We start from the raw sequence: 26,074 nt of genomic DNA on the forward strand, positions 1-26,074 counted from the left end.
CTCTATATATTTTAGAAATGAGGCCAAAGATACCTTCTTAAGACTAGTATCCCCTCCTCAGTTCATTAGTTACCAACCTTAATGGTCTTCCCACCCCTATTCCTGTACTCCCACTTTTCAGTCTGAGATTATGTTCCCATAACTCCTCTAAGTAACAAAAACTACTCTTCCCCTACTTTGAACCCTAACTTCACTTGCCCTTCCCCTCCCTACTCAATAGCTTGGAGAGTTGTTCCTTTACCAGAAAAATCTTCTTCCTAGTACCTCTCTTTCCATTCATCTCCCTCAAAGCCATTTCACACATGTTGCCAGAGTAATCTTGTAGAACATCATAAACTCACAGGATTTAGAACTGAAAGGGATCTTAGAAGTCATCAAACCCAATTCCTCATCTTTCAGATGAGGATGCCGAGACTCAGTGAAATAATTTGTGGTTGTGGAAAAACATTAGATTGGGAGCAGGAAGATGAGGTACAAGGCTTGAGGTTTTGCCATTAACTTTGTGACTTCAGCAAATCTTTTCTCTTTCCCCTCCCCCCATTCAACTACTGTTTCCTCCTCTGTAAAACGGGAGTGCTAATGCTGGTGTCACCTACCTCATAGGGCTATTTGAAGAAAAGAGCTTTGGAATTCACAGCTCTGATCATGGCACTGTCCCACCCAACCTTTCAGTGGCTCCCTACTGTTTATAGGATAAAGTCCAAACTCCTTGGCTCAGTATTCAAAGCCTACCCTCACTTGGCCTCCATTTACCTTTCCAGATTTATATCATATGCCTCCTCTTTCTCTCTGCTACTTGAAATCCTTCATACTATTTCCCTTTAAAAACTTGATGTTACATCCAGCCTAGGCTACTGCCTCTTCCTCACACTGAATACTCCAGCTACTTTCTCTTATGCGTTTGTTATTCCTGCCCCCTTCTCTGCCCCCACCACATGCCTAAAAGATTCTTCCTTTTTCTCTCTCCTCAATATCCTGTCTTCCTTCTGTTCTCAATCCATGTACACCTTTTCCATGAAGCCAATCTCTCTAGTTGTCAAGGCACCCTTCTCCTTAATTTTTCCTTGCACTATGATAATTTATATACTTGTTGTATCCCATCCCCATTTAGAATATAAACTTCTCAGGGGTGAAGACTGTTTTGTTGTTTATATTTGTGTCTTGGAGCCAAGTACAGTAGGTGCTTAATAGATGTTGTTTGAGTCTATCTAACCTCTGTGATTTCCTGTCTTGACCTTGGGCAAGAATCTCAAGTAAACCTGGGATAACAATATTTGTGTTGACAACTTAACTGAGTTGTTGAGAGAAAAGGGTTTTGTAAACTACCGAGTTCTCCATAATTGTGATCTAGCATCATTTTTATTATTTATATTAAGATGGAAGGGCAACTGATCAAGGCTCAGGTCCAAATTATGAGGTATAGGTATGTAACCATACAAGGGACATGGTTCCAGAAAGAAGTGAGTTTATTGTACAGATAACTGAGAACAAATGGGGGGCCATCTCCACTTATCCTGATCTATATCTTGCCACTGGACCCAGATAGCTCCAGAGGAGAAAGTGAGGCTGGGGACTTTGTACAGCCCTTCCTCACTTCAATCCAATTCACTTGCAAGTCATAAATAACATTACCTTCCTGATATCATGGTCTCTTCAGGAACAAAGGACAAACAGCAACCTGAGAACAGATGGAAGTCACTTGCCCCTTCACTAGTGAGTACAGTCACTGTGGACTCTGATATGAACAACCTCATCAGTCATGCAGTGCAGTACAATAGAAAGAGCCCTGACTCCAAGAGTCAAAGGATTTGGGTTCAAATCCCAACTTTGATACTTTCTACCTTTATGAGTTTAGGCAAGTCACCAAAACTTCCTGGGCCTCAGTTTCCCTATTGGTAAAATTAGGGATAAGATTAACTGGCTTCTAAAACTCCTTCTAGCTATCACCCATGTAATTAACCTCAGATTCCCAATTCTATAGTACCCAGTGGTCACTACTGGTTCAAGGATTTGATGTAGTAGTTGGTACATTGCCCCTTTGCTGAGTAAAATCATTTCATATCTTTTTTGTTCTCCCCGAGGAGAAGAAATGTCAGGGAAGACAAGATCAGGCCATCACATGGTTGCAACAGCAATTGCAGTCTGCAAGTGCCCCTCCCCATGCTGCATTGTCCCTATATTTGTCCCATATTTGGTCAGTATCCAGCACATATATCAATCTCTAGGCCAATGAGGAGGGGAGAAAGGGTGTCCTTCTCTCCTTTGTTTTAGGTAGTCAGATAGATCCAAATATATCAGCAAGTTTTGCTATGGATTATAAATGGAATAGTTGCCTCTCTAAGAAAGAGAAGCAGTGTATCTAATACTATCTATCATTTGAAATATGATTTTACTAGATAGGAATGGGTGCCAAAATATTCTGTTCTGGGGCAAAATATTATCAGAGGGAATGTAGGCTGTAGGAAAAGGGATTTGTATCTGCCTCATCTATGGGAACAGGGACACAGATTCTTGAGAAACAGAAACCTAAGCAAAGCTCAAGACAGGGAGAAAGTACTTCACAGGCAGATATGATATTAGTATAGAATTTGGGCATTTGAGTAAATTCACAAAAAATCAATTCAGCTGTTTCCTTAATACTGTTATCTTCATCATCATCATCTTGTTCCCCTCTTCATAGTCTACTATGTCCTTTATCCTCTTTCCCTTCAAAAACCTTTCTTTGACATTTTATGACCTCAGACTTTTCATATTTTATCTTCTATCCCATTTACCATTAAACTGCTAGAGAGAGTGGCCTCTATATGAAGCAATTAAGGGGTGATAAGTGACAGGGGCAGCTAGGTGACATGATTTATCTTCCTGACTTCAAATCTGGTCTCAGATACTTACTAGCTGTGTGACCTTGGGCAAGTCACTTAACTCTTTTTGTCTCAGTTTCCAAGGAAATGGTAAACCACTCCAGTATTTCTGCCAAGAGAACCCCAAATAAGAATCATGAGGAGTTGGATACCACTAAGTAATAAAAACAACAAAGGTGGTGGTAGGCTGCTAGGTTTGGAGTCAAGAAGACCTGAGTTTGAATCTAGCTTCAGACAACCTACAATCCTGGTGACCCTTGACCCAAAGGACAAGTCACCCTCTGCTTCAAGTTCATCACCTATAACATTTACCTCCCAGGATTGTGGTATTGTTTTATCTTTTAACCCAGAGGATAAAAATGATAATATTTGCAAAATGTTTAGCAGAGAGCCTTGCACATAGTAAGCACTTAATAAATGCTTATTAAATCTACAAATACAAAGAATTAAATGATAGTGGAGATGCACCTGGTGAACTGGTATGCTATTTTGTAGTCAATGTTAAAGATTGTTCAGGAGAAGTATCCTAAAGGATACCTTAAGAGAGATGTAAGATGAGAAAGAATATGGGCTGGTGAGGCAGCCATGATCATAGAGAGCAGCCTGTGTGGTCCTTTCTTATGAATACTATAATCAACAAGCATTCACTAAATATCTACTATGCACCAAGCCCTAGGTCAGGACCTGAAGATGCAAAAGAAAAAAAATGAAAGTGTTGCCCTCAAGGAGCTTACCATCTACTAGGGAGTAAACATGTACATGTATAAGCTATACAAAATATAGATATTAGGGACTGAATTTCATTGCTATAGAGAACTCCTTCATGAGGAAACTCCTTCCACTAATCTGGGTCAACACCTTCTTAGTAATTTATAGTCTTGGAGCACTGCCAAAAGCACAGAAAGGTTGAAAGTGATTTACTGAGGGTTACACAGCCAGTACAGGTCAGAGTCAAGACTTAAACCCATATCTTCCTAGCTTCAAGACAAGAAGGATGCTCGTTATTCACACCATCATATTGTCTCTCATGTAGGATATGCTCAAAGTGAATAAAGTTAAAAAAAATTTTCAGGGGTAGCTAGGTGACAGAGTGGGTAGACACTCTTCTTCCTGAGTTAAAATCTGGTCTCAGATACTTACTAGCTGTGTGACCCTGGGCAAGTCACTTAACCCTGTGTGCCTCAGTTTCCTCATATATAAAATGAGTTGGAGAAGGAAATAGCAAACTGTTCTAGTATCTCTGCCAGGAAAACCCCAAATGAGGTCACAAAGAGTCAAACGTGACTGAAAAATGATTGAACAACAAACATTTTTTCCGCCTCAACTCAAGAAATCTAGATGACGTATCTCATCTTGTTGGGACTGATTTATAGGAAGACACGAACAAGAGTTGCCCAAGTGAGAAAGCACGATAGTTGTGTTTGATATCCACTTTCAGAGTGAATGACTATATGCACCAGATCACAGATCCATCAAAGTAGCCTCCCCAGTCCTTAGTGCAATGAGTTTGCACATAGTTATTGTTGAGTTGTTTTCAGTCATGTCTGACTCTTTGTGACCTCTTTCTTGGCAAAGATACTGGAGCAGTTTGCCATTTCCTTCTCCAGCTCATTTTACATAATGAGGAAATTGAAGCAAACAGGGTGAAGCGACTTGCTTAGGGTCACACAGCTAGTAAGTGTCTGAGGTCAGATTTGAACTCAGGAAGATGAATCTTCCTGACTCTAGGTCCAGCACTCTATCCATAGTGCCACCTAGCTGCCTTTGCACATACTAGATGCCTAATATAAATGTTTCTTAAAGTTTCTTAAATTGAATTGATTTGCTCAAGATCATACAAGGAATTAGTACACCTGGGACTACAGCCCAGCTGACTTGCCTGAAATCCACTCCCTCCTCACCTTGGTCTTTTAGCTTCCCAGGCTTCCTTCAAAGCTCAATTCAAATCTCACTTTCTTCTACAGAACTTTCCCAGTACCCTTAGCATCTAGAGTCTTAGCCTCTAGGCTTATCTTTATCGACTTTGTATGTATTCCACATATATCTAGTTGATTATATCTTGTCTCCCTCATTAGAATATAATCTCCTTTAAGAGAGAGAAAGAAAAATTCCATTTAAAATAACTGTAAGCAATATAAAGTACTTGAGAGTCTACCTGCCAAGACAGTCCCAGGACCTATGTGAACATAATTAGGAAATGCTTTTCACACAAAGTCAGATCTAAACAATTAGAAAAATATTAATTGCTCATGGGTAGGCTGATCCAATATAACAAATATGACAATTCTACCTAAATTAGTCTACTTATTCAGTGCCATATTAGAAAAAAATAATAACAGAACTTACCTGGAAGAACAAAAGGTCAAGAATATCAAGGGAATAGATTTAAAAAATGTGAAGGAAAGTGACCTAGAAGTACCAAATCTCAAACTGTATTGTAAAGCAATAATTATCAAAACAATCTGATACTGGCTAAGAGATAGAGTGTTAGATCCATGGAATAGATTAGGTACACAAGTGTTTGATGAACCCAAAGATCCAAGCTTCTGGGACAAAAACTCATTATTTGAGAAAAACTGTGGGGAAAACCGGAAAACAGTATGGCAAAAACTAAATATAGACCAACATTTCATACCATATACCAAGATAAGGTTAAAACGGGAACATGATTTAAACATAAAAGGTGATACCATAAGCAAATTAAGAGAACATGGAATAGTTTACCTGTCAGATCTATGGATAAGGGCAGAATTTAGGATCCAACAAGATATAGAGATCATTACAAAATATAAAATGGATAATTTTGATTATATAAAATTAAAAAGCTTTTGCAGAAACCAGGCCAAACCAATGCAACCAAGATTAGAAGGAAAGCAGAAAGCTGGGGGAAAAAATTTTGCAGCAAATATCTCTAACAAAGACCTCGTTTCTCAACTATGTAGAGAACAGAGTCAAATTTATAAGAATATAAGTCATCCCCCAACTGATAAAAGGTAAAAGGGTATGAACAAGCAGTTTTCAGACAAAGAAATCAAAGCTATCTATAGTCATATGAAAAAAAAATGCCCTAAATCACTATTGATTAGAGAAACGCAAATTCAGACAACTCTGAACTACTACCTCACACTTACCAGATCAGGTAATAAGACACAAAAGAAAAATGATAAATGTTGGAGGGGATGTGGGAAAACTGGAACACTAATGCACTGTTGGTGGAGTTGTGAATGGATCTAACCTTTCCGGAGAGCAATTCGGAACTATGCCCAAAGGGCTATAAAACTGTGCATGCCCTTTGATACAGCAATACCATTACCAGGTTTGTATTAATAGCAGCTTTTTTGTGGTGGCTAAGAATTGAAAATTGATGGAATGCCCATCAATTGGGGAATAACTGGAATATGATTATGATGGAATAATATTATGCTGTAAGAAATGATAAGGGGAGTGGTGTCCGAAAAACCTGGGAAGATCTATGTGAATTGATACAGACTGAAGTGAGAAGAAACAGAACATTGTACACAGTAACAGCAACATTTTATGATGAACAACTGTGAATAACTTAGATCTCAACAATGTAATGATCCAAGACAATCCCAAGGATTTATGATGAAGAATGTTATCTACCTCCAGATGCAGAACAAAGCATACTTTCTCCCTCCCTCCCCCCTCCCTTCCTCTCTCTTTCTCCTTAGAGGTTTTTTTTTTTCCACAAAATGACTACTGTGGAAATGTTTTGCATAATTGCACATGTATAATCTATATCAAATTATTTACTGTCTCTGAGAGGGAGGAAAAGAATTTGGAACTCAAACCTTTTTTAATGTTAAAAATTGTTTTTGCATATAGTTGGGGGAAAATGAAATATCAATAGAAAAGAAATAAAAGAAAGTAAAAAAAAAAAAAGAATATAAACTCCTTGAGGGCAGGGCCTTATTTAGCTTTCTTTTGTGTTCCTAACACTTACCATCACAAGTAATTAGCACTTAATAAATACGTCCTGATCAACTGACTCATTGACTGACTAATCTGCTCCACCACTATCTTTGGCTATAGACTCTAACATACATGCATGCATACATATATACACATACATACATATATGCATATATCTGGGCATGTGTGTATATATGTGTTTTTTTCCTATTTCATAGAGTCACATATCTTAGAACTGGAAGATAGCGAAAAGGCCATCTAATCTAACCCATTTCTGAACAGCTTATCTGTTTACTTGCACTTGCTTTTACCTCACCCAGCTAGAGATCATTAGATCTTGAACATTCCATTTGAAGGTCTCCATTGACAGGGAACTCACCGCCTCTGGAGGTGATGCATTCCATTGTTAATTCTGGTTGCTAGGAATAACAACTGTTATTTGTAGATAGCTTTTTCGCCATCCATAATAAAGGATGTTTCTGGGAAAGAGAAAAAATCATTATGTATGTTTTAAAATTAGAATTGATTGTCAAAACCAGACTTTTTTACTTGGAGAATCATATGGGATGAAAGTGTTGCTCAGATTTAACTCAATTATCTACTGAACTTCCTCAGGCTTAGGTCGTGCTCCTTAGTGATATAATTTTATTTCCATAAATCAAATTGTGTCTCAGGCATTATTATCTTGTCACCGGGAAGCACATTTCTAATAAACACCATAATACAATCTGACTGCCCTCATTAGGAAGAAATTGTGCTGGGTGCTATATGATCTCAGAGCTGGCTTCTCAGAATACCTACAGTAATTTTGAGCTGTATACAAGTGGAATGAGCTACTTTGGGAGACCACACATTTCCATCACTGGAGGACTTTAAGCAGAGGCTATAAAATGCCATAAGATAATATTTGGAGCTAGAAGGGACCTTAGAGACCATCTTGTCTAACAATTTTACACATTTGGAAACTGAGGCCTAAGGAAGAAAAGTAACAGAGAGTAAGCATCAGAAGGAGTTCACCCAAAATGCTGAAAAGTTTTACCAATACAGGGGTACCAGTGAAGCACACAGGCTGCCCATAGGTTTTCCTTCACCTCCTTTAATGATCCTAAAGCTCTTAAGTTATATCTTTTATGCCCTTCACATATCACTTCATTTCCCTTTGGGTCACTTAAAATTGCTATTCTTTGGCTATTGTTGGGTCCTCTAAGCCACAGTCAGATAGGGTCACTGAAAGAACACTGATATTGAAAGGATAGATTCTTTGTTTCTGGGAGCAACTTGGGATTTCTAAAAAAAATACTTGAAATTTCTCAAATTAAATCTAACCTACTCTCTTCCTCCTAAATCTTTTTTTTTTTTTTTTTTTTGCCAAGTTCTTTGTCCATCCTTCTTGAAGTCTAGTAATGGAATAGTTTATCTGTCTCAACCAGTTAGGAGAGTATTACAGTAGTTTTAAGTTAGTGCTTAAAGTTTTAATTTAGTTAAAATTTAAGTTAGTGCTTAGGCTAGTTCATAGGCTATTACATGTGGTTGCCTGCACAACTGTTTGATTTTTTCCTGTGTGGATCCTATAGCATTTCTGGGCTCCATGCAATCAACTCAATGTTATTTTTTTTAAAAAGAGGAAAACTATTTGGTACTGGCTAAAGAATGGGGAGATTACTCAGTGGAAGAGATTAAGTAGGCAATATACAGAAGCAAGTGAACATGATGGTATAGTGTTCAATAAACCCAGTGACCCCCAACTGCTAGGGTAAAATTCTTAATTTGAAAAAAAAACTATTAGGGAACTAGAAAGCAGGTTGGCAGAAATTATGTATAGTACAATATCTTATGGATCTATGAGTCAGATATAGACTGTCATGTCAAACAAATTATAGGAAGAAGGACTGATTTTCATAACTACAAATATGAGAAAAATTCATGGTCAGACAAGGGATAGAGAAGATCATAGAAGATAAAATGGATAATTTTTGTTACATGCAATTAAATAGATATGGGGCAAAAATGTCAGTGTAGGTAAAATTAGAATGGAAATATTTCCAGTTAACTGGGGGGAAAACTTTGTAATACATTTCTCTGCCAAAGTTCTGATATCTAAAATAGTTAAGAAAATTATTGAAATATATAAGAATGATAGCCATTCTCTAATAGATAAATTCTCAAAGGATATGAAAAAAATAGTTTTCAAAGGCAGAAATCCAAGCTATCAACAAATACTGTTTCAAAAGTCTCAGTGCAGTTTTAACCCTTTTGTAGCTTAAAATAATAACAATAAATAACAATAATAGCCTTAATATCTATTGTAGCTTAAAACTTCACTAAGACTTTTGGGATACCTGCTTATGAAAAAGACTGCAAATCATTCATAATTGGAGAATTACAAGAGAATCTAAAGTTCCAGCTAATACCTATTATGTTGGTAAATAAGACAACAAAGGAAAATGACAATTGTTGGGGGCCTGCTGGAAGCTAAGCACATTGGTGTAACATTGGAAGAACTGTGAATTGGTCCAACCATTATGGAAAGTAATTTGGGACTATGACTAAAAAAAAAATCACTAGACTGTACATACTTTGATCCAGCTATGTATTCAAAGAGATCAAAGAAAGAAAAAAAAGAGACCAATATATACAAAAAAATTTATTGCATCATTTGTTTTGTAGTAGTAAAGATTAGAAACAAAGGGGGTACGCATCAATTGGGAAATGGCCAAATAACTATGGGATTTGAATATAATGAAATTATATTGAAAATAAAAAATAATGTAAATAAATTGTACTATAAGGAATGACAAAAGGGATGGTTATAAAGAAACCTGGGAAGACTTATATGAACTAATGCAGAGTGAAGTGAGCAGATCTAGAGGAACAATTTATACAGGTAACATAATTACATTATGAAGACTGACAACTTTGAAAGACTTAAGAATTCTGATCAATACAATGACTAACCATGACTCTAAGGAACTGATGAGGAAACATATGTAAGGTCAGAATCAAAATCACCCTACTCCACTTAGCTGTGATATATTGATCATATAAGAACACATCTCAAATATTCTCTGTATCTGAACAAGTCCTGGTATTTTCTCAAAGTGCAATAGCAAGTCTATTCAGATTAGTCAAGGGAATTAATTGGTCATGACCTAGTTGGAATCAAGGATTTGAATCAAGCTGGAAGAAAGTGTTTCTGCCAAACCCCTAAGAAAGAACTTCTTGGGAGGAGAAAGGGAGAAGGAGGCTTTGACCTTGGCCTTAGACTCAAGACCGCCTCTTTTCTTCACCCTCCCCCTGCAGACCTGCGTTGGAGGAGAATTTTGTGAGCTTCTCAAGGTTGGAAGGATTCTGAACGTCTCCTCTTCTAATCAGCATCATAACAGTACCCCCACAATAGCTTTAGAGTAGTGTCTGCATTAAAAGCCAAGGACAGTTTAGACACAAATCTGGGGCTCTGAAAGCACAGTAGAAAAGAGCCCAGCAGGAGGATCTACCCCCTAATCTAGGACTAGCAGGAGTTATAAGTTGCCCACTTTGTGACATGGACTTTCCAAAGCTTGAGTTCCTGAGCTCTATATGTACTGGTGGCAGAATATGTCATAGCTTTTGTAGGTGGAGGGTATTTGTTTTGTACCAACTTCTGAAAGCTAACTGTTGGGCTAATATATATCAACTGATAATCATGTCAGGAAGCAAGCCAGTGGGGGGGGGGGGGCTTGTGAGCTTTAGCACCAGAAGGACAGCCCTCAACCTCCAGGGCTACCCCTAGAATCCTGAGGAGAGATCATTTGTGGGAGCTTGTCCAGTAACGCCAGAACCCATATGGACTCCACATGCCCATCTCCCAACAGAGGGACCATGCCCCCTCAAGGGGCAGAATGAGAAATATATTTCTGGATATGGCAAGTGTATAGATTTGCTTTGCTTGACTGATCTTATTTGTTATAAGGAGTTTTTTTATTGTTGAGGAGGGGTAATTTGGGGAGCAGAAGGAAGTTATTGAGAGGGTTACCCAAAAAAAGAACAAAGAAAAGAAAGAAGAGATGGCCATTGAAACTTTTAATCAATGCGAAGAAGAAAACAGAAAACAGTTTAGAAGGAAACACAGACAAGTAAGACAATTTTGAAAGTACAGTTATGCCCTCCACATTGCAGGGGTTAGGGGCACAGCACTCCTGCAATCTGGAAAACATGAGTAAAATTTTTTGACCCTCCCTTTGTAATAGAGAAGTTTGAATTATTATAGTATTAAAAGATAAACTATGTTGATATAATACAATACTATGCATTTATTTTATGTATTTTTGAGTTTCTATACATTTTCTATGTCATCTGCTGGCCTTTATGTGTCATCTATGGCATCCTCAAAATTTCCCCCAAAATTCCCTTTTAATTTCTTATGCCGACCCACAATATATTGAAATTGTGATGGGAAAAGTCATGATATGAAAGGAATAACAGTAGTAGCATGCTGAATATATTATATGCTTTTAAAAAGACGAGATGTATGTAATTGACATATCTGTTCTCATCTAAAATGCTCTTTTCCTGTTGCATTTTGTATATAGAAATGTTCTTGGGGGGGGTACTGATTAAATTAAGAACAAGAAGTAGGATTTTTCCTTTCCTGAGAAGTATAAATTAAGAAGCTTTATTTTATCCAAATTTAATAACCATTTAATAATTGCCCATTCTACGCAGTCCCTGTGCTCAGCACTGAGGATGTTACCTTTTTAAAAAATTCAATTTCGTTTTATTTTTAGGTCTGCATTCTCTCCATCTCTCTGATTCCCCATTCCATACCCCAACACATATTAGGAGAGGAAGAAAAACGAAACCCGTTATAGGCATGTAGAATCAAGCAAAACAAATCCGCACATTGGTCATGTAATACATGCATGTGTATACACCCAAATGCAATGTGTACAAATAGGTGTATGTATTTAGATGTGTGTTTGTGTGTATCTATACACATACACAATATATACATCTATATGTGCACATGTATACCAGTGTAGGTCTCTCTGTATGTATCTATGCACATACATGCTTCATTCTGCACTCTTAATTCATCACTTCTCTATCTGGAGCTGGGTAGCATGTTTCATCATGAATTGAGAAAATTATCTAATATGGAGTTGGATGAATAGCAATGTTACAAGTCTTCAGAATGTGATAAGGACAAAGGACAGATCCGGGCAACGCGTTAGTGCAGGAAAAATAGGGGTTGTGGAGGTTTCTTCCCCGTGGGGGAATCATGCAAGGATTCATGGAAAAGGAGGTATCTAGACTTGAAAGGAGGGAGGTAATTGGACAGCTGGTGACAGTATGGCTGGACGGTGAGTAGGGAAGAGAGAGCTAAGTGCTCCATTTTATTCATGCAAAATGATAAATCATATAGAATCAGAGCTTTCAGAGCCAGAAGGGACCTTGGAAATCATCTGGTCCAACTCCCTCATTTTACAAATGAGAAACTGAGGCCTAACGAGGTTAAGTGCTTTTGCCCAGATCCATTAACAAATGCTCCTTGAGGGAAAAGATCGGAAGGAAACTAGGGCGGGTCCCTCAGTTTGGCTAGAACAAAGCACGTGTAAAGGGGAGTCCTGGGAAGCAGGAAAGGTAGGACATAGCTGATTATAAAGGACTTTAAATGCCACGGAAAGGAATTTGTATTTTTCTCTATGGGGCTGGGGGTTCAGCAAAGCTGTGGTTGAGGCTTAGACAAGATCGCAGCACTGTGTATCAGGAAGACGTTAGAACAAAGAACATGGAGTTTCAAAGCTGGGAGGGGTCTTAGACTATGCATTTGCTATAGTAATCCCCATAGGAAAATGGTAATAGGCGATCTTTATATGACATATTAAAGTGTGCAACTTGTCATCTCATTTGAGCTTCACAAAAATCTGATGAGGAAGAGACTCCAGCTTTTATCATTTCCATTTTTCATATGAGGAACCTGAGGCCCAGAGAGGGGGCCACAGAGGTATTAAGTGTCAAAGGTGGGGTCAGAGCCAAGTCCACCACAATAGCCACTGTTACTTGATTTTAAATAACTAGAGAAATACATTCTCCCTCATTTTTAATGATGTAAAAAAAAACCCAAACACATTTATATCTTATTTTCTTTGACATAAATACATAGTTTTAGTAGGTGCTAGGCACTCCAGGGTGCCAGTAACACCGAATGTATAAGGCATTTTCAAAACAGAACTGGAAAGAATTGTAGACTATAGACTGTGAAAGCTGGTGAGGGAGGTGTGGGCACCTTAGAACACAGAATGTTAGATGTATAGGATGGTTTGCTGTGGGGGAGGCTAGAGCCTTAGACAATAGTTAGAAGGTTGTCGAAAGAAAGGGAAAGGGGGTGAGAACTGGGCTGGGACTGGACTGTAGGAAAGGGGTTAATCTGAGAGAGATAAAATGGGTGAGACCTGTTGACAGAAGCAGGCTCTATTCATTAGATAGTGTCAGATCTGGGCCCCCAGTGGAGTCCCTCAACACCCTAACAAGCCATGGGGATTCTGGTAAAGGGGAAGAGGGTAGTGAGAGAGAAACCTCTGTCTCCCTTCTGCAGAAAAACTGCACATTCATTTTGTAGATTAATTGTAAACTCCAAGATCTGAGACAATCTTCTACAAAGAATGGGCATTGCCTGAAATTGACTTAATGGGTTTGCTGGCATAGAATCTTCCCCGTTGTCATAGGAAAATGAGTGAATACATTTTTTAAAAGATGCCTGGCTGGCTTTAAATTGTGAGGTCCCTGGCAGTCAGCTTTCATTTTACATCAATCATGTCATAATTAAAATGGAGGGTGACTGCTCTGCATGCAGGAGTACGTGAGCTGAATTTTACCTTCTCACCATGGAAGGGTTGAGTGAAGCAGAAAGCCTCTGGAGGATGATGGTGGAGCTTGGGTTACAGAATGTTGGAGATGGAAGGGGCCTTAGAGCAGAGAACCTTAGACATGAAAGAGATTATGGGATACAGAATACAGGCTGTTAGAACAAAGCACGGAATATCCCTTAGAACACAAGATACATACAGAATGTTCAAGCTGCAGCAATCTTCAAAATTGTTTATGAATGAAAAAGCACAATAGACTGAGGGCAAAGAACTGTGCTAAGCACTGGGGATACATAGAGAAAATTTTAGATAGCCCCTAGTCTCAATAAGCTCACACTCTAGTTGGAGGACAGAACACACGAATGGTCAATCTTTTAGTAATGACTAACGCTTACTATGTGCCTAGCACTGTACTAGGTACTAGGGATATAAGCACAAAAAAATGAAAAAAATCCCCCCTTGTAAGGAGTTTACATTCCAATGAGAGATAAGAGGTATACATAAAAATATGACAGATATAAACTTAATACATATATATTTGTGTATACATATATAAGTAGATACACAAATATATACAGATATAAATGTATACACATATATACACACATATCGATGTATATGTACATGTCTTTGTATAGGTGTCATGGAGAGAGTGCCAAGCTTGGAGTTGAGAAGACCAGAGTTCAAATCTGGCCTCAGACACTTACTAGCTGTGTGATCCTGGGTAAGTCATTTAACCTCCAATTGTCTTAGTTTCCTCATCTATAAAATGAGGTTAAGAGGCTACTTCCCAGGTTGTTGAGAGGATCAAATGAGAAGATAATTATAGAGTTCTTAGCACAATTCTTAGCACGTGGTACTATGTAAATATTTACTATTATCATATATGAGTATATATGTGTGTTTATACATTGCCATTTCCTTATCCAGTGGATTAAGGCAAATAGAGGTTAAGTGACTTGCCCAGGGTTACATAGTTGATAAGTATCTGAGTCCACATTTGAACTCAGGTCTTCCTGACTCCAGGGTCAGCATTCTATCCACTGATTCACCTAGCTGTCTCCATCTATACACATATATGTATATGTATACATAGTATACTGTTTCTGTGCAGGGTAATGCTATCAGCCCAGTCCCTCAGGCTCGCAACCTAGGTGTCATCCTCAACTCCTCACTATCTCTCACCTCCCATATCCAAGTTGCTGCCAAAACCTGTTGATTTTACCTTTGCAACATCTCTCCAATATGCCCCCTTCTCTGTTCTGATAATGCCACTGCCCTGGTGCAGACCCTTATCACTGGTCTGTTGCAGTAGTTTGCTGGTGGGTCTCCCTGTATCGTCTCTCCTGCTTCTGTTCCTCCGTCCATTCAGCCACCAAAAAATACAGATTTTCCTAAAGGGCAAGTCTGACCATGTCACCTCCTTACTCGAGAAACTCCAGTGACTCTCTATCACTTCCAGGAGCAAATACAAAATCCTCTGTTTTGTACTCAAAGTCCTTCACAACCTTTCTCCCTCCTACCTTGCAGTCCTTTATAGTATCCAGTCATCATCATCATCATCATCATCATCAAGCATTTATTAAGCACTTACTGTATGCCAGGCACTGTGCTAAATACAAGGGATACAAAAAGAGGCCAAAGACAGTCCCTGCCCTCAAGGAGCTCACAGTTTAACCAGAGAGACAATAAACAAAGAGGTATACAAACAAGCCAGATACAGGATAAATAAGGAATAATTAACAGAGGAACAGGGGCAGGAGGGAATGAAGGACATCCTGGGCAGCTTCACAGAGTAGAGGCTCTAGAAGGAACCCACTAATGAATGTAGGGGCTGGGCCTTAGAGAGGGATGTTCCAGGTTGGGAAGGCTGTAGGGATGCTTAGATGTTCCAGGGGGAGGAGGTCCCAGGCACAGGGAAATTCTAGGATGAGACAGCATTGTTTGGAAGTCCAGGAACAGGGAACAGAGCTATAATGTTTAGGCTATAATGGCTCAGGGAGAATAACTCCTGCTTCTTTTGAATTCAAGTCAATATACCACTTCTAAATAGGGCTCACAGAGGGAGGCTGAAGTGCTTATCAATATACCATTCTACTGAGTGCCGAGCATGTACAAGGTACTATTTGTAGTGGCTAGCATTTGAGCTGGGGGCACAGCATAGCACCATGTGAGAATTCTGCCATGGAACTGCCCAGGCCAGACTCTTCTGCAATGAAACTACACCCCAGCCTCTGTCATGTTCATCTCCCCACCCCAGATAGAAGCATCTCCTTTCCAAGCCTAGTATGGAAAGCAGTGACTAGCTCATGAATGTAGGTTAGGGTTTATCAGAGCCTTCCAGGTTATGTGACTTACAAGAGGGAGGACTAGACATTTCCTCTGATCCTTATAACCTCTCAAACCTCCCCCAAAATAGGGATTATGTGCAAGAGATAAAACAATTGAAGCTATTTCCACAGTGTGGGATGCCAGGATCCCAAACCAGGCAAAAACCCAATGAACTAACAACAGAGAAGATCAATAATCCCTAATCCATGACTTGCTTGCTCAGCACACCCTCCCTACACTCTGGAAGTGTGACCATACAACTTGAACCAGAAACTTACAACAGAATGCCATTTAACCCCAAACCCAAAAAGCAGAAATTTGCTTAGACAGGGATAACTCTGTGCCACAAGAGAGCTCAGCCAGAGGACTGGGGAAAAAGGAGAGCTGGAGCAGGACACATATGTGTGGCAGTGTGCCACTCCACTAAGCCCAAGGGAGAATGTCCAGCATCTGTCTTGGCCCAGTTCTGTCCCTCCCATAAACCACTTGGGATAGAGACTGAAGCCTATGAAACATGAAGTGCCCATCATGGCAGGGAGCTGAGATAGCTTTAAGATCTAACCCTAGGGAAACCATTCATCAAACAGGCAGAGGGAGTCAGAAAGTAAGCAATAGGGGGAAACAAGAGTCAAAAAAGACTGAAATAACCAAAGATCTCAGAAGGAAGAAAGCTAAATTAACAACCTTAAGTGTAAGCAGATAAATCAACACAGGAGACATTAATAACAGAAGGAAAAATGGCTGTTAGATCAGATGAAAGGGCCCAGGCATCCATGAATAAATATTGTAAGACAGAAAAATGAATCAGCACCTTATAAGACAAAATACCCTGTGGATTCCCAAGAGTGCACAGCAGGATGTTCCTGAATAGGTTAAAAGAGAAATAAGACTTGTGAAAGCAGAATTTATGACCTGTACAGCAGAGACAATTAACAGAAAAGAAAAATGTAAGTCCACAGTGGCAAATTTCACCAAAGAAATAAAGGATAAAATAATTAATTGGGAATACAAATACATAGAAGTGAAAGACAATATGGAAGAGAAGCAAAAAACAATAACATTTTTAAAAATTATCCCCATAGAAGCAAAACATACTGACCTTGAAGACAGGATGCATAGAGATGATCTAGTGATTATAGGTCTACTAGAACAAAAGTCAAAAAACCTAAAAGCCATAATACAAGAAATAATATAAGAAAACTGCCCAGAACATCTGAACACAGAACCAAGTGTCAAACAAAAGAATCCAAAGACTGCCTCTAGGAAAAGCAAACACAAACCCATTTAGCAGACTCCAGCAGATATAGTGATTAAATTTAACAACTTCACTGACAAACAACAAATTCTACAAATGACCAGAAGAAAGACCTTTAGGTAATTAAGCATTTAGCATAACAGGAGACTATTCTGCACCCACAAGAAATTACAGGAGGGAATATAATAATGTGTTCCAAAGAGCAGAGTAGATTGCAATGCAAAGTAACTGCAAATGTGAGAGCTTCACTATTAATTAAAAAAGCAAAGTTGGACATTCAATAAAAAAGAGTCATTCAAACATTCCTAGAAATAAAATCAGACCTGAAGAAATTATTTACTTCTCAAACACTCCAGAAAAAAGAAATATAAGAAATATAAACAAATATAGAACCAAAGACAACAAAACAATAACAACAGAGATCATTAATATTCTTTTCTAAATGCACACAAGGACACAAATAAAAGCAGAAATCAAATAGAAGTGATAGAGAAACAGACCCATAATATCATGGATGAAACTTCACAATAGCCTGTCTACAGATGAAACAATGATTTTTTATGGGACTAAATTATAGAATGGGAGAGCATGTGAAAGGAGCAAAGGAATCAAGGAAATTGAGGGGAATACAAGATGTACAATAACAAATCAAGTCAAGCCTAATTAAATTAAGGGCTAACAATGACAGAAAAATAACTCCTGTAGACTCTCAGAAAGAAGAAAGACTATAGCAGAGTAAGATAGGGGGCAAAGGGAGGGATTGAAAGAGGGAAAAAGAAACTAAGAAATTTTATTTAATTTGTGGAAAGGAGACATCACTGATCAATATTCCTGTAGAAGAAAAGAAATATTCTATAAAGGGATATCTAGACCCTGGACACAATGGGCATAATCTGTACCTGTTTGGTTCTTAGAGAAACTGCTCATCCTGCATCAGAAGGCCAATCAAAGATTCTGGGGGAAATTGACACCCGGAAGAGGGGGGAGGGTTTGGCCCCAGGGAAGAGATTTCAAGACAAATAGTGAACTACACCATCAGGGACATTGGAAAATTCCTACCCCAGAACAATGTACTCTCTATCATCTGCAAGAATAGATATTTCTATGAGTGAGGCACAGCAGAAAAAAAAAAGAGTCAGGGATGGGGGTATGGGAAGAAAGATCAACAAGGCAATAACACAGAAACTATTTAGAAGGAACTCAAAATAGGTACCTTCAAAGCTTTAATTCCATGAGGAATACAGACACTAAAGAAGGACTGAATAAATACAAAAGACAGAAATCAAAGAATAAAAGTCTAGAATAGATGGAAAGAGAAGATAAATATTGAGTAGAATGGGGGAAAGAAATCGTTGTTTTTTTTTTTTTTTACAAAAAAAGGCACAGAAAATTTATAAACTAACAAACAAGTTGAAGAGGAACTGAACAAAGGAGATTTTTCTTGATTCCTTAATTAAGAAGAAAAAAGTTTAAATATATTTAAAAATTTAAAAACAGGAAAGAAAAAGGAGTCAATTAGCCAAACTCCAGAACTAGGAAATGAAAAAACAAATGGGCGGTAGAGGGTTTGAGGGTGAGAGTAAGAAGAGAGTTGGTGGGAATAGGGCTGCCTTGAAATAGATTTACCTTAATGTAACTGAAGAGATATAGTACCATGTTTAACAAGAAAGTGGGAAAAGTCCTAATTTGGAAAAAAAAAAACTCAATTATTAAATATTTTTTATTAATTTTATTTTTTAAAATTATTTTACAACTAATTTATTAAAGGCAAATGGAGGAAAATGCTAATCCAATTCTCATAAATTTAAGTGTTAATAGACTAAGCAATACAATAAAATGAAAAATAATGACAGACTGGATTAGAAAACAAAACTATGGTCTGTTGCCTATAAGAAACAGATTAAAAAAAATAAACATATATACAGAATACAAAGGAGAAGGTGGAAAAAATTTACTATGTATCAGGTGAATCTAGAAAAAGTAGGGGTTGAAATTATGCTATCAGGCAAAACAAAAACAAATACTCAAAACATAAAAAGAGATAAACAAAGAAAGCACTTTTTGCTCAATATAGGTTAGAAATATACAGCTTCCTCCTTGGGCTGAACAACCCATTCTTTCTCCTCAGGTTCTAGTCAATTCAAAGACATTATTTTTCAGGGACATGAAAAAGCTGTCAGAAGTCACAATGCCCCAAAGCAAGTCAAGACTCCAGGGGACAGAAAAAGAAACAATGAACTAGAAGATGAAAAGTGACAAATTCAGAGTTGACATCAGATAAACCTTTCAAGTGGTCAGAACAGTCCCTGAGTGCAATGGGCTACCTCCAGTGGGAACATGCTCTCTCTCTTTGGAGGCTGTCCAGTGAGGAATAGATTACCACTTGTCCAGCATGATGTAGAAAAGAGTCTTGGAGTAGATAGAGGGCCTCTGAGATTCTTTCTTATCCTGAGATTCTCTGTGAGAGGTGTAGCCCAATACGTACGTTTACAGGAGGATAAGATGAGACTGGATCTAACAGCTAAAGGAGAAGCAACGGGTGGGTAAGATTGAAACTCAGGCCTCTGCCCCAGCCCAGGAAACTATACCAAGAGAAGAAGGTACATGAACCTATCTCCTCGCAGAACACTGAAGATATGATGGCAGAAAGAGAAACAAAAGAAGGGGTCAACAGCACAATGAACCTTTAGTTGAAGTGAAACAGCAGGGCAAAAAGGACAACCGGCTAAAAAATAAAAGAAAATAATCGAGAATAATGGAGGATGAATGGTGTAGTGGACAGAGCATGGCTTTGGAGTTACAAGACCTGGATTAAAATCCTTCCCCCAACAAGGACTACGTGCTTGACTTGGGGAAAGTTACTTCCTCTGTATGGGACTCATTTTTCTCCTCTGTAAAATTGAGGTATGCTCCAAAGTTCTTTTCCTACGTACAAAACTGAGGCCTATGCCCTCATACCCCTCTCTGAATACAGCTCAGTTATACTACGTTGGTGCTAGAGAAAATTCCTCAGACTCTCAGGGCTACCTTGAGAGTACTGAAGAGAGAAGCAGTAACCACTCTTTAGAGATGTGACCTATTAGACCAAGTACAGGTTGAGACACTGCCTCTAGACCTTCTACTCACCCAATTTTATGCCACCAATTAGGGCATTAGATTTAGATTCAGGACACTGGTGTTCTAGACCAGTGCTTCTTAAACTGGGGGTTGTGACCCCATTTGGGGTCATGAAAAATTTGGCAACAAAAAAAGTCATCTAATTGTTTGATAGCATTTGCCCATGTTGCATCGCACAGTTTCACTGCAGTCTTGGTTCTGCACCCACAGCAAGTACACTTTGTACTGCGCATGCCATCACACCATGCAATGCCAACAAATGCTGGAAAAATTCGAAAAGGGGTCTCAAGTGGAAAAAGTTGAAGCTCTGTTCTGGACCAGACTCTGCCACCCTCAATGATCTTAGCCTAAAAAGGAACACTTATCACAGAATATCTTGTCCTTTTGATTCTTTTTGCTAGTCATCTTCCCTATTGAATTATAAGCTGGAGGGAACAGAGGGGAGAGTCCTGCTCTTAGTAGACTCTTAGCAAATATTTGTTTGACAAATGAAAAGAAATGAATGATTAACTATTGTGCAGGCAGGTGGTGATTTCTTACAATATTTGTAAAGAGTCTGAAATCAAGACTCTGCTCACTATTCAGGCTAGATGTCAGGAAGATAAATTAAAGCTGACAAAGAAGTGACTAGTCAACCACCTACTATGAGGGAACCACAGAATAGAGCTAGAGACTATTTCTTCCCTAATGCAAAATATCAGAAAAGGTTTTCATTATGAGGGTTGTGTAAATTTTCCTTCATATGCAAAGTTATCGAAAGTCTTTGATTGAATTCTGTGTTTACTTCTTTTTTTATTATTTAGACATGCTTAAAATTGCATTTATCACTGAGACACTGGAGCATGGAAACAGAAAGTTACAACCATTACAATTAATAATAGGAAATGGTGGAGGGCCTTTTAAAAGTGATATTTACTTTTGTATCACTTCCTGAGGCGACTGCCATGGGCCCCACAGAGTAGGGGCTATCCTGTCGCTTTGGACTGGCTTGCTCCCCCAGCCTGTACTCACACTGGCAAGACTGGGTTCCCAGAGAAGGACTACCACCATATGGCTACATTAACAGCACTTCTCAGGGGCCAAAGAGTAGTTCTGCTGGGGGAGATGTATTCCATCTTCTTACTACTGTGATTCCTGAGCCATCACCAGTGTGTTTTCCATCTACACAAAATCAATCATTCACAATGATGACATCATTCACTCTTAAACATAAAATATTTGTTTGATGATAAGTCAAAAGCAAAGAACAATTATGACATCACAATTATTCAATATAAAGCAATGCAGTAATACTGTATCAAAGTTAACACATTAACATGGGACACACACATTTGGACATTATCCATGGGAGAGAGTGGACATATACTAATAGAAATCTAGGAAGTGGAGGCAAGAGGGCAATTCCCAAGTCTGTACTTTAGGTCTTAATGTCCTTGGGCCCCTCATGAGTAATTTGCACTACATGAATCTGTTTCTCTGCTAACTGATGTCCTTCCATTCCTCACAGAGAACTGCAAAGTTCTTTGGATTGACTTTCTGGTCAGTGTAGACAAGCCTAGCTTTCTCTTCACACCATAGTCAGCTAAGTTGTTCAATCAACTTCCAATCTCTTAAAACAGTGACCAAGCCTAACTTTTTTCAGTCTGCTTTTCTCTCTCAGACCATAGAGACAGCAACACAGAGTAACCAAGTACTTCTTAGGGGCCTCATCTCTCTCAAACTATGGATAGTTCAAAGAGGCAATAGTTCTACCTATAGCAGAATTTTGTTGTTAAGTCATTTGTCAGTCGTGTTCAACTCTCCAGGACCCCATTTGGGGTTTTCTTGGAAGAGATATTTGAGTCATTTGCTATTTCCTTCTCTAGTTCATTTTAGAGAAAAGGAAGTGAAACAAACAGGGCTAAGTTACTTGCCTGGGCTCATACAGCTAGTTAGTGTCTGAGACTGAATTTGAACACAGAAAATTAATCTTCCTGACCCCAGGCCTGGCACTCTATTCACTGTGTTACCTAACTGCCCATAGCAGAATTTAACTTCCCTCCATTTGGCAGGATCACAGACTTTTCTTCAGCCAGTCAAAAAAAGTCATGTTTATCCTTTAATCAGAAAGCTTCAGGTCTAACAACTGAAGTCTTCCTGTCAACTGACTGCACCTGCTGGCAGCTTCTTAATTCTCCTGTCATTCCTCTTCTCCTGGGCTCTTCTATAATCTCAATGGATGAAACCAGAGCCTCATAAAGTCTACTTTTCTGTTAGTTATAAAACCAATAGTCCTTAATTAATTATCTTATGTCTAGTTAAAAAATAAATTTTGTTATTTTTATAAATAACAGAAAGGCACATTAAATCCTCCTATAGTCTAGTTCAGCAGGTAGGTGGTGCAATGGATAGAGCACTTGGCCTGGAGTCAGGAAGACTCATCCTCCTGAGCACATGTTCCCAAACTTATCTGGCCCACCACCCCCTTTAAAAAAAATTACTCAAACCCTCCGCCCCCAGAAATATAAAATATATTTTTAATGACATATCTCAAATTTAATAATTTATTGTAAATTTTTGGGTTTTTCCTGCATTGAAATTATGATTATCCAATATTGCATCATGTAATTGTATGGAATCATATTGTAAATAAGTCATTACATGCATATATTCCTGCCAATGCATGTTGGACCTCCTGACAATGCTGGCCTGCTAACACTTGCTTCTTAAGACCTGTCAGGGGACTTGACCACTGATCCCTTATAACTTGCATTTTGTGTGTTTATATGGAAAATAATGTAATCACTATGATTTTTAACTCTGTTACACAACAGATAAAACACATTTGAATTATTTTTCAAAATTTTCTCCTCTTCTTTCCTTATGTTTCCAGCTCTCCCTTTTTTTATTCGATGCCTCCCAATTGTACCCAAGGCTACTACCACTCCCCCCACCCCCGATCATTCCAGCGCCCACCAGGTGGCAGTATCGCCCACTTTGGGAATCTATGTTCCTGAGTTTAAATCTGGCCTCAGACACCTACTAGCTATGTGACCCTGAGCAATAGTTGCCTCAGTTTCCTCATATGTAAAATGAGTTGCTGAAGGAAATGCCAAGCCACTCCAGTATCTTTGCCAAGAAAACCCTAAATGGGGTCACAAAGAGTCAGACATGAATGAAATGACTAATAAGCAAAAAAGTAATCTAGTTGTTTGATTTACCATTTTGTGAGCTTTAACTCTCAAACTTTAAAAAAAGTAACATGCAAATGTAGTTGAGGGATCATAATGCTTTGCACCCACAATAATTTCTCTGAGCTCAAAAAAGTCTTCTAACTTCCCTATTTGGCCCTCAAATTCTGTGTCTCAAATCATTTGATGTGAATGCTGTTTCCTTACACTTGAATTTGATCCGTTTTTCATAAACAAAAGTTTATGAAGAGTTTTCTTATTCTTCCCTATATCACAGCTGAACTGTTTATCAAATAAAGGAACAATATCTTATCTTCACAAGTTAATTTAATTCTTTTTCTTTATGAAAAAATTAATTTTCTGTTTGTATATAAAATGGGGGCTGAATTTATACTTTAATCCTTCAAATATCTGTGATTTCCTTGAAGGCACTTCCTCTAATAAACTCTGATAGAAATCCCTCTACAAATTATTCGATAATCTTTGAGGTAAAAAAAAAATGTGTCACTCTCTGGCTAATCTGATGATGAACGTATCTAGATGCTTCAAGGGTAGTCCTTGGTCAATGGACGTGTCTAACCTGCTGCACTAAAATCTTATTCTGGTGCCTCATAGTAGTGTGGAGGTGATCCTGCAAAGGCTATACTGGAAAATACCCTGGCAGTAGAAAATTGGGAAAGAAATGCTTCATATTTTCTGAAGATGATCCTATATCCAATGTAGCCAGAAGCCCTGGGAGTTGGATACCTGCTGTAGATGTCATTCTCCCCAAGGGAGTATGTGAGCAGCTGATCTGACCTAAGGAAGCAAGAAGAAGACAGTGACTTGAAAGATGAAGTAAGGCTTTAAGTTCTACTGGTTGGTAGTAATTATTCAAGAGGGGATCTATTATGTAGGTTTATCAGGGGAAGGGGAGTCTGACATACCCAGCTTAGCTCAGTGGCCCCTCCTTCCTGAGTCTCTAACTCTGAGAAGTCATTGATGAGCATCTGGGAGAAGCCTATGGTTGTTTTAACTGACATCAGCTCACAAAGCAATGATGGAGGCTGATGCCTCCCCTGCCCTTCCTTTACCACCCATTCACCTACTTTCCCTCTTCTTGTTGTTTGGTCATTTTCAGTCATGTCTAACGCATCGTGATCATTTTACAGATGAGGAAACTGAGGCGAACAAGGCTAAGTGACTTGCCCAGGGTCACACAGCTAGTAAGTGTCTGAGGTCAGATTTGAACTCAGGAAGGTGAGTTTTCCTGACTCCTGGCCTGACCATCTATGCACTATGGCACCACCAAGTTGCCTAACTTCTCTCTAGGACCAATATTTCATGGAATATTAGATCTAGAAGAAACTAGTTGACCCTCTTCATTTTTCAAAGGGTGAAGCAGATACAGAAAGGGTAAATGACTTCTAGTTTTCTTTTGACACTAAAGTGTTTTCTTTTTAATTATCTCTCCATGAATATATAATTGCACCTAGCCTATGAATGAGCATTTCTGCATATCTCTCCACTAAAATATGATCACTTTTGGAATTAGTTGGACTGAAAGCACAGAATTGTAGAAAAGGGGATAGAATGCTCCAAGAATCACATTGTTTTTATAACATGTGTAAGCACTAACTAGAGACAGCATAGGGTTGGAAGGACAGTTGGCCCAGAGTCAGAAGGACCTAGGTTTATGATCTGTTTCTGAAAGACCCTGAGTAAGTCACTTAACCAACTGCTCAGTGCCCCTGGGTAATCTTTAAGATTATAAATTACATTACTGGGACTGATTTGAATTGTTAGAGAGTATTTCCTCATGAGGAATTCACTACACCAATGAAATTCACAGGTCCAGTTCAAAATGATCAACGTTAACTTAACTTTTGGTAATCTGAAGGTGAAGTCCTTATCTGAAGACCAATTAGGTGACATACTATGGTAAGAACTGAATCAGACCAAACTTAACATTCTTTCTATTAATAAAATATAAAGATGTAAGGAAATCTCATTGAAAGAGAAGGATAGGGGGCAGAGTCAAGAAGGTGGAGTAGAAACAGGACTTCTGCATGGCTCCAGCTCCCACCTTCTCCAATTCATGTAAAAGGTGACTCTGAACAAACTTTGGAGCTACAGAACCCACAAAATGACATAGAGAAGCTAAGCCCATGCTCAGGACAGCCCAGCAGGCAGGCAGGAAGTGGCCAGCTCAGTGCTCTGGGAGCCCAGCCCCAGGCGAGCCAGAGGTTTTAGCCTTAGGGTGGACCTGACCAGCCACTGGCTGGAGGGACTTCAGAAAACCAGCAGCTGTGTCAGTTTCCAGAATTGTCAACCCATAGATGCTAAGGACAAAGTGAGAGGTCAGTGCAGTGTGGACTTTGGGACCTGGGAATTCAGAGTGTGATCCAGCCTTTGCCCAAGGGGTGAGAAGTGGCTGAGGCACTGCGGCCATGCAGCCACCAGAATTGTGGCTGCTTCAGAGCTCCTGGCCTGAAGATTGTAGGGGGACCAAGCAATCAGTCTGAGGAGTAATTGCTCTTGCTTTAACCTCCTTGGATCTGGATTGCTGTCTAGGGTAGAGGT

Source organism: Petaurus breviceps, unplaced genomic scaffold (assembly GCF_028583685.1).
Source record: "Petaurus breviceps papuanus isolate PSGF00001 unplaced genomic scaffold, PetGlider_PUasm1.0 90823, whole genome shotgun sequence".
In the NCBI taxonomy this organism is placed as follows: domain Eukaryota; kingdom Metazoa; phylum Chordata; class Mammalia; order Diprotodontia; family Petauridae; genus Petaurus; species Petaurus breviceps.